We start from the raw sequence: 9893 nt of genomic DNA, 5'->3' as shown, positions 1-9893 counted from the left end.
AGAGAGTACAAAATACAAATTAATAATCCCGAAAAAGATAATAGATTTCATTCATCAAAAACACTATGATCTGTATACATATATGTAATAACAGATTTTTTATTCATCAAACACACTATGATCTGTGTACATATATGTATCCTTTGATTCAACTAACGAAATACAAAATCGTTCATCTTCCCCTCATCACTTTGTAGAGTTTCCTTTTTGACACTTTTCCTTAATCCATTTAAACCCAAAAGAAGTACCACTCTTCACTTTCTTTACACCCACAACAGCTGCAGATTTCGCCTTGTCAGCCTCCACAACCGGCCGGCGCCAATGAAAAATTATATCTTAAATTATTTATCAAAGTTAATGTAGTTTGACTCTAGTAAACATACGGGATACAACATACAAATTAACATCCGCGTAAAAGGTAACCAATTTCATTCATCAAAAACAATCAACTATGATCTGTGTACATATATGTAACCTTTGATTCAACTAACAAAATACAAAATTCAAAATTCTTCATCTTCCCTTCCCCTCATCACTTTGTAGAGTTTCCTTTTTGGCACTTTTCCTTAATCCATTTGAACCCAAAAGAAGTTCCACTCTTCACCTTCTTTGCACCCACAACCGCTGCAGATTTTGCCTTGTCAGCACCCACAGCCGCCGCAGATTTTGCCTTGTTGAAACTCGTCGATGCAACCGCCGTCACCTTTTCCATCTTCTTTCCGCCACTGGTTTTTCCCTTGCTCCCATAATCTTCATCAACGACCTCGTTTTGACTGCCCCATTGATCTGCCCAACTGTTTCCGTTGCTTCCCATTCTTGAAACAAAAATACTTGAATCTTCAACAACCAATAGAAAAAAAGTTAGAATCTTTAGCAACCAAAACAAGAAAAAAAAATGCAATTTTTGGCAAATAAAACATAAAATTACAATTTTTGGCAAACAAACACAATTAAATTGCAAAATTTAGCAACCAAACACAAGAAAATTACATTCTTTGGCAACAAAAAAATTACAATCTTTGGCAACCAAACACAATAAAATTACAATCTTTGGCAGCCAAACACAAAAAAAATTACAATCTTTGGCAACCAAACACAATAAAATTATAATTTTTGGCTAGTGCGGAGGCAGGATTCAAAAGATCAAAGAAGTTGTTGTCAACGAGACTTGAACAAGTGTGCTCTATGAAAATTTGAACTCCTTTACCACTAAGCTAAGCTTTTGGATTGTGTAAAGGGGTTCAACCTTTATAATATATGATACACATAAAACAAAATTTGATCCTATATATGTAGTGTCAATTTCTGAAGAAGAGGGTTGGGATAAACCCCTTGGGCTCCACGTAGACCCGCTCCCATCTTTGGCAACCAAACACAATAAAATTACAATCTTTGGCAACCAAACACAATAAAATTACAATCTTTGGCAACCATAGAAAAAAAAGCTAGAATCTTTAGCAACCAAAACAAGAAAAAGTTACCATTTTTAGCAAATTCTACAATCTTTCGCAACCAAACACGATAAAGCTATAATCTTTGAAAACCCAAAAGATAATAATAGAAGAAAAGATCATTTTTTTAATACAAGAGATTGGTGCTGGGAACTGATTGGGTTTACAAAATTTTAATTTAATGGGTGGAGAGAAAAGGATTTCTGGAGATAAACATGAACAACAACCAATAGAATCTTTAGCAATCAAAACAAGAAAAAAGTTACCATTTTTGGCGAATAAAACACAAAAAATTACAATCTTTGAAAACCCAAAAGAGTAAAAAGTGTTGGGAATTGTGGGGTTTGCAAGATTTTAATGGGTAGAGAGAGAGAGTTTTTTTGAGAATTTGAAAACAGGATAATAAACTTGGATGCTCAACAACCAATAGAAAAAAAACTAGAATCTTGCAACTTAAAAAAGCGAAAATTACAATTTTGGGCACATAAAACACAAAAAATTACAATCTTTAGCAACCAAACACAATAAAGCTACAATCTTTGAGAACCCAACAGAGCAAAAAGTAAAAACACAATAAAATTACAATCTTTGAAACCCCATAAGAGTAAAAAGTAGAAGAGAAGATCAAATTTTACCAGAGACTTAATGGAGAGAAAAGGATATTTGGTGAAGTGTGAAAAGAGAGGACAATAAAAGGGACCAATTGTAAGAAGGAATTTAAGGCAATTGTAATCCCATTGGGATTCAACGCTTTGCTGTCTGTCAGGACTCAGGATCAGGAATCTTCTCTATGTTACCTTTCACTAAATTAAGGCTAAAGTTTGGTTAAATTTACAGTTGACCACTTGTATTCTACTCGTATATGTACTTTTGACCTTTATTTTTAAAGATTTTAATATGGGATAATTTCTATAATATACAATCCAACATAAAATATTACATCTACGTAGCTATATTTTAATTACATCCGCATAGCCAACCTCTTTTTTTTTTTTTGCAAAAGTGTTTATACATACAATATACTACATTATACACTTTTCGTAGACAATATATAAAATCTTGTATCAAAGTGTATAATAATAATATATAAAAGGACTATTTCGGATAGTATTAGCAATATGAGTCATTTAGGGTAACTATTTTCTCCAAATAGACATAGAGTATTATTTCCCCTTTTAATAATATGGTGTATATTGTTGTTTGACCTGGTGTTTAACAAAATCCCTCTAATACTAAACATAATTGAGAAAATGATAAAAATGGTCCCTGTGATAGATTCAGAATAATTCATGAGCAATTTGCACGAATGCCCTTCATACGGCCTCGTCTTTAATTTTTGCCCCTCAATTTTTCTAGTTTTAATTTTTAGCCCTCAATTTGTTGAAAAAGGTGATCGAAAATATCTCGAGGTTTTGGGTTCAAAATCCATTAGAGTCGAAAATAATAATAATTCGGGCGAAGTTACATAAAACCTATGCCGGAGACGGCAGACTTTTAATTATGCATTAAGACAAAGTCTACCGCATAAGGCAGACTTTCTGCAAAAGCCTTGCTTGTGACAAAAAAAAAAATTACTGAGCAGGGGTTCAAACCTAGAATCTCGAGGTATTTTCGGCCACCTTTTTAAGCGAAGGGCAAAAATAAAAGACCACCAATTTGAGGGACAAAATTTAAAGACCACCCCAAAAGAAGCGCAATCCGCGCAGGAAAAAAGGCTAATTCATTAAGTATGTACTGAATGGTTTTGGTCCTTAAGTTTAATTTTGGTCTCCATTAAATATGTAACAATTTATATTTGTTGGATTTGACGGAAACAATAGAATATATCTTTTAACTATAAATATCAAGAAAATCTTATCAAATCCTCAAATATGCAACACAAAAATTACACTAAATATGAGAAGCTATACAAAATAGCAGAAATTACATCTTTAAAAGCTACACCAGATTCTAGCACTACTAAAAAACTGGCAAAATTCGACGGACAAAAAACCGACGGACTGCGTCACTTTGAAAAACCGATGGAAAACCGACTTCGTGCGTCAGTTTTGTGTATTTCTAATGTTTTTTTTATTTTTTTAATTAAAAAACCGACGGACAACGTTGGTTTTTTCCGCAAAATTTTGTAATTATAAATCCGCAAAAAAAAAACCGACGTCCCACGTCGGTTTTATTAAAAAAAAATAATAATAATTAATATAAAACCGACGGACGACGTCGGTTTTATTTTAAAAATATTTTAAATAATATGCCATTCAATTTGTTTTTTTTTTAGGAAACCGACAGACAGGGTCGGTTTCCTCTTTTTTTTTTTTTTTTTTTAATTTTTGGGTCAAATCTGGTCAAACGTGCGGGAAAAACCGACAGACAGGGTCGGTTTTGTCCGTCGGTTTTTCTTTAAATTCATACCAGACGGGTTTCATACTCATTTCTGCTCCCTCTTCCAAATTAAAACCCCCATTCCCCCAAACCCTACCCGCCGCCCCCCTCCCCTCCGCCAGCGCCGCCGCACATTTTTTCGCCGCCCAGCGCCGCTGCCTGCGCAACCCGTTCCCACCTACCCCAAACCCATTTTGAAGTTAATAAATTGAGGTTAGTTTCTCTTAAATTAGGGCATTTAAAATTCTTTTAATTTTAGTTTAATTTGTAGATTTTAGGCCTAATGCTAGTCTATTTAGCTTTGTTAAACATCATTTGCAATGTTATTAATGTTGAATTTGTGAAAAAAAATGTAAACTTTATTTGACTAATTTAGTTGTCATTTTTTTTTTGGCTTGAGATTGTGCTTTATTTCATGTTCTTTGTCAATGTATTTGTGTTAGCTTAGTTATCATTCTTTGTAATATTATTGATGTTGAATATGTGCAAAAATGTATACTTTAATTATTTGACTAGTTTTTTTTTTTTTTTTTTGGATTGTGCTTTTTGTTAGAATTCCATAAGTTATAGAATTGTTATTGATCATTCTAAAGTTATAATTGGTTGGGATTGTGCTTTTCAAAGTTAGAATTGTTAAGTTATAGTATTTCTATAACCTCAATACTAAAATGTAGATTTTATTTCTCTAGATTTACTTTTCAATTTTTAGAATTGGTTGGAATTGTGTTTTTTAAAGTTAGAATTATTCAGTTATGTTAGAATTATTAAGTTATAATATTTCTATAACCTCAAAACTAATATGTAGACTTTATTTGACTAGATTTACTTTTTAATTTTTAGAATTAAAGTTAGAATCCATAAGTTATTAAAGTTAGAATTGTTATTGAGAATTCAAAGTTAGAATTGGTTGGGATTGTGCTTTTCAAAGTTAGAATTGTTAAGTTATAGTATTTCTATAACCTCAATACTAAAATGTAGATTTTATTTCTCTAGATTTACTTTTCAATTTTTAGAATTGGTTGGAAATGTGCTTTTTAAAGTTAGAATTATTAAGTTATAATATTTCTATAACCTCAAAACTAATATGTAGACTTTATTTGACTAGATTTACTTTTTAATTTTTAGAATTAAAGTTAGAATCCATAAGTTATTAAAGTTAGAATTGTTATTGAGAATTCAAAGTTAGGATTGGTTGGGATTGTGCTTTTCAAAGTTAGAATTGTTAAGTTATAGTATTTCTATAACCTCAATACTAAAATGTAGATTTTATTTCTCTAGATTTACTTTTCAATTTTTAGAATTGGTTGGAATTGTGCTTTTTAAAGTTAGAATTATTAAGTTATGTTAGAATTATTAAGTTATAATATTTCTATAACCTCAAAACTAATATGTAGACTTTATTTGACTAGATTTACTTTTTATTTTTTAGAATTAAAGTTAGAATCCATAAGTTATTAAAGTTAGAATTGTTATTGAGAATTCAAAATTAGGATTGGTTGGGATTGTTCTTTTCAAAGTTAGAATTGTTAAGTTATAGTATTTCTATAACCTCAATACTAAAATGTAGATTATATTTCTCTAGATTTACTTTTCAATTTTTAGAATTGGTTGGAATTGTGCTTTTCAAAGTTAGAATTATTTGATGTGTTTAGATCGTATTTGATGCGTTTAGATAGTGTTTGATGTGTTTTATTATTACTTAGGGTGATTTTATTTTATTGAGAATTCAAAGTTAGAATTAGTTGTGATTGTGCTTTTAAAAGTTATATTAAATTAGAATCCATAAGTTATTAAAGTTAGAATTGTTATTGAGAATTCAAAGTTAGAATTGGTTGAGATTGTGTTTTCTTAAGTTATATTTTAAGTTAGAATTCTTAAGTTAAAATATATTTCTATAACCTCAATAATTTGTGCGTATATTTTTGTAGATGGATCGTATGTGGATGTATAATATAAACAATAGTGATCGTGTGGGTGTACACGATGAATTTGTTGACAAGTTTACACACATGCAATGTCACTTCACCCTTTTCAATATGAAGGGGTAATTAGGTGTGCTTGTTCTCGTTGCCGGTGTAAGAAGTATTTGTAACCGGAAGCGGTTAGGGTTCATTTATATAGTCGTGGAGCTTATATTTTAGTTTGGATTTCATAATGGACTTATGTTTTATGCTTTATGGACTTATGTTAAAACTATGTAGAACTAGTTAATGGTACTTTTGGTTGGACATTTAAATATTTTTGAACTTTGAAGGTCTATTTAGATCGTATTTGATGTTTTTAGATAGTGTTTGATGTGTTTTATTATTACTTAGGGTGATTTTATGTGTTGTAGCTCTTTTAGAATTGATTAGGAGCATTTTAATGCTAGTTTTGAGCAGCTTTTGGTATTGGTTTCTGTGCAGGTGTGGTTGCAGAAAATGCAGGATTTGCATGCTGGAAATTTTCCAGAAAACCGACTCAGTCCGTTGGTTTTCTGGAAATTAATTCTTAATTTTTTTACAAAACCGACGCACTGTGTCGGTTTTTTTCATAAAATATATATTATTTTTGTATAAGATAAAAAATCAGAAATTAAAAAAACCGACTCTGTCCGTCGGTTTTTTTTTTTTTTTTTTTTTTTTTTTTTTTTTTTTTTTGAAATAAAACCCGACGGACTACGTAACCGACTCTGTCCGTCGGAAAAAACCGACGTGGTCCGTCGATTTTCGAAAAGCGAGGCTATGTAAACCGACGGATCGTAAAAGGTCGGTTTCTGGTCGGTTTCATTAAAAAAAATCGTCGTGGGCCGTCGGTTTTTGGCATCGGTTTTTTCCGTTTTTTTAGTAGTGAAATAAATCAAAAATAGCAGAAACTACAAAAAAAAATACCTCTAAATGTAAGTTCTTGCTATAGTTTCTTTTTCTTTTTCATAGCTTCTCTCAAATCTAACAAATAGAATTCGTAAATATTTGCCGGATTAAAAAATATTTTGAGTAACTTAGAGCAAACTTAAATGACCAAAATTTTCCGGCGCATACTTAAGGGGCTATTTTGACTTATTCTCAAACAGAAAAGACCATTTTTATTATTTCCTCTAACATAAACATTTCACAAGCTTTTAAGAATAAAAGGGAAAATGTTTTAAACAATAGGACTAATGCAAAATTACCTTATATTATCATTTGTCAATGTATATAACTTAAATTCTAACAAAATACATGTGATCCTAACAAATTACATATGATTGTTATTTTAGAAGAGTATGAGTAACCTTGTATAAAGTTGGTAGGTAATTGACTTATTAAAGCTTATCAAACCACAGGCATTGTGTAAAGATTCTTCCAGCCATTGGTGGGATATACTTCTATATTTGGAAGTTTAAAGTAATAGAGAGGAAATATTGGTGAGGAATATATTATGTGAGATATATTTAAATGTAAAGTAAGACCTAATAAATGCTTCAGTTGAAAAAGAAAATTTGGCACCAAAGTTACATAAATTATACCAGTTTAAGAACAAATAATTTAAAAGGTACTTCCCTAGTTCATATTATATAATGTTTTTAGTTTGACCACACCCTTTAAAAAATCACTCACCCCTAAACTAAAATATCTTTAATTAAATGGTATCAATTTAATATTTCTTACTTATGTAACAATTCACTTATCGAAAATAAGGGTAAATTTAAAATAAAAAAATAACTGCTTAGTGATATAAATAATTATTTATTTTAAACTAAATACATTAATTAAAACCACCATATAATATGGATTAGAAGAATAATCTAATAAGCACCAAGAAGAGATTTTTAAAAAAGTTACACAACACACCAATTATAAAAGTCCATATGGGAAGTGGCCTTTGGTAATGAATGAGACAAATATAAAAAAAATGAAAATTTGCAAGGACAATTCAAAACACCTGCTTTGAGATGTGAGGATTACAAAAAATCATATTGACACTTATATATAGTAGTAATTTCCTAATAATTTATGATTTTAATTATTTACCTCATATAATTTGCATAAGCATAAACGTTCATTCTTCATTTTAAAAAAATAATGTGTGTACGGAAGTAATTTGTTTAGTCTGATACCTTGACAAGTGAGTTGAGGAGGCGTTTGCTTTTGAAAACTTCATTGAAAATGTGTGTTCAAATTATAAGAACTTAATATAAAAAATTAATATAAAATTATCGTGTATAAGTCAAGGAAGCTCTTGACAGAATGTTAATAAGCTCAAACTTAATTCACAAGATAGAGGAAAATTCGGGGAAATTTTCGAGTGTGAAATTGAAAAGGAGTATAGTGGGCATTTGGAGATTTATTGGTATTTTAAAAATTGGTATTTGAAAAAATATTTTAAAATTATTTTGAATAAGCGTTGTTATCTAATTGACTCATTATTTCAAGTCAATTTTAAACTTGAAATATGAAATTTGTAGCTTAAATTCTTAAGCTTTTTCAAGTTTTCACTTATAAAACTTTAGCTATAATAAATTTCTACTTTTTCTGAATGCGTTTTTCAATTTAATTTTAAATACTATTTTTTTCTTCAAATATCAGCCAAGTTATGTCCAAAGGTATACTACTACTACTTTTCAAATTCAACTTTGAGATTTTCCTCCAAATTTGTTCTATCTTCTAAAGTTTGAATTATTACTCTCCCGGTTCAAAAAAAGTGTCCACTTAGCTATTTGCACACTACTTAAGAAAATACTAACTCTTAGAAAAGTAATTTGACTAAACTATCCCTAATTAAATAGGTTTGTGATTTGATCACTTAACACCTAATAAGGATAAATCTAAAAAAATAAGGTTAATTCTTTTTTGATTTAATAAGTGGACACTCTTTTTGAACCAAAAAACTAAAGACTAAGTGAACATTCTTTTTGAATCAGAGGGAATACATTTGATCAAGAGAATTCTTGAGTCATGCACGATTAGTTGACATTAGCTTTCCATAATTTAAACATATCCCTATAGGACTATTTCAGTCTTCATTTGTTATTTGTTACGCTTACACTTTACATTCAAGAAATGATCTTTTATGTTCACTTACAAATTAAATACAAAAAAAGACATTTTTATATCTCTTATTTATAAAAGTGAAAATTTCTTATGTGTAAAATTAAAAGACCGTAGATCGGAAATTTTCTTCGAAACCGAGGAGCACATTTTTTTAGTTTATAATGGAGCTCAAATCATCCCTAATATCCGGAATTCTTAATGGGCCAATTTGATAAGCAAAACCTATTTGAAATACTTTTTTTTTTTTGTGCCGTTGCCCTTCAAAGGCACTGGTATTTAAGTTTGCCCCTCAAATTACTGGTCTTTAATTTTTGCCCTTCGCTTAATACCATAAGTTTTAGGGTTCGAATCCAACTCAATCAAAAAGAAAATCGCAAGGCAAAGTTTCATAGCAAAATTAGGCCTATTCAGGCAAAAGTTACACCTTAAGGCAGAGCTTTGCAAAATTTCATTTTTTTTTTTTTTACCTTATGCCTGAAGGCAAAACTCTGCCTTAAGGTAGAGGGCAAAGTTTTGCCTTATGCCTGAAGGTAAAATTCTGCCTTGTGATTTTTTTAAAAAATTTTGACTGAGCAGGGATTCAAACCCGGAACCAAGGGTTTTTAACGAAGGAAAAAAAATTAAAGACTACCAATTTGAGGGACAAAAATTAAAGACCACTCCCAAATAAGGAAAATCGTGCAAATTACCCTTTGAAATACGTGTTTGTTTATCAAATTGACCATTATTTCGACTTCAAATTTAAAATATAAAATCTGAAGTTTGAATAACAGGTTTGAGGAGGTTTTTACTCACAAAAACTATATTTTCATATCCATGCATAAAACTTCAACTTCCAATTACCTTTTTACAACTTCAACTTCAAATACATTTTTATTATGTTAAGAAGGATCTCAATTAACTCTTATGCAAATGCCTAACTGATGGTTCAAAAGAGGAGGAAAAAGAACATGAAAACTCTGAAAAAAGAAAAAGAAAAAGAAAAAAAAAAAAAAACAAGAAAAGAAGTGAAGGTGGATAGACAGATCAGCAAATAGTAAGTGAAAAAAGC

General features: G+C 30.1%; 1 long non-coding RNA gene across 1 annotated transcript; it reads right to left on the bottom strand.

Annotated features, from left to right (window-relative positions):
- Positions 1 to 406: 406 nt before the first annotated feature.
- On the bottom strand, positions 407 to 2293 carry LOC132625605 (uncharacterized). Its single transcript, XR_009576920.1, has 2 exons — positions 2087 to 2293; positions 407 to 837 (listed from the first exon to the last, which is right to left on the bottom strand). It is a non-coding gene; the product is annotated as an uncharacterized LOC132625605 (long non-coding RNA).
- Between the last annotated feature and the right edge of the window lie 7600 nt (positions 2294 to 9893).

The sequence above is a fragment of the Lycium barbarum genome, unplaced genomic scaffold (assembly GCF_019175385.1).
Source record: "Lycium barbarum isolate Lr01 unplaced genomic scaffold, ASM1917538v2 unchr_scaffold_102, whole genome shotgun sequence".
NCBI classification, from domain to species: Eukaryota; Viridiplantae; Streptophyta; class Magnoliopsida; order Solanales; family Solanaceae; genus Lycium; species Lycium barbarum.
This window is presented reverse-complemented; position numbering and strand designations above follow the sequence as displayed.